Raw genomic sequence first — 725 nt, forward strand, 5'->3', positions numbered from 1 at the left:
GATAAAAACGAACAGATTTGGGCGTCACAGGGTCAGCCCTCAATTGGTTCAGATCTTACCTCACTGACAGATCCTTTTGTGTCTCCATCAAGGATTTTAGTTCCGCAGAGTCAGAGCTTAAATGGGGGGTTCCGCAGGGGTCCATACTGGGTCCCCTCCTATTCTCTTTATACCTGCTGCCGCTTGGTGCTATTTTCTGGAAACACAACATGCCCTTCCACTTCTATGCCGATGACTGTCAAATTTACTTCCCCCTAAGACACAGTCGTACATGCTCTATTCAACCGCTGCTCAACTGCCTGGCTGACATCAGGGACTGGATGGCTTTAAATTTCTTAAGTTTCAATGAAAAGAAGTCTGAAGTCATGTTGTTCCCTCCCAACGACACAATCACAAACCACTGCATCGACCTCTCCGCTCTAACACTGTCAGAAAAACAAAGAGTCACTAATCTGGGCGTGATAATGGACCCTTCCCTGAAACTTAACAATCATGTAAACATGATTGTTAAATCATGTTTCTTCCAACTGAGGCGGCTGTCTAAACTGAAGCCCATATTGTCCAAAAAGAACCTGGAGACAGTAATACATGCATTCATTACATCTAGGCTTGATTACTGCAATTCACTTCTGTTTGGTATCAGTCAGACCTCCATTGCACGACTACAACTGGTCCAGAATGCAGCAGCCCGATTTTTAACCAGGACAGGCAAAAGAGAGCACATT

The sequence above is a fragment of the Nematolebias whitei genome, chromosome 11 (genome assembly GCF_014905685.2).
Source record: "Nematolebias whitei isolate Nwh7 chromosome 11, NemWhi1, whole genome shotgun sequence".
Lineage (NCBI taxonomy): Eukaryota > Metazoa > Chordata > Actinopteri > Cyprinodontiformes > Rivulidae > Nematolebias > Nematolebias whitei.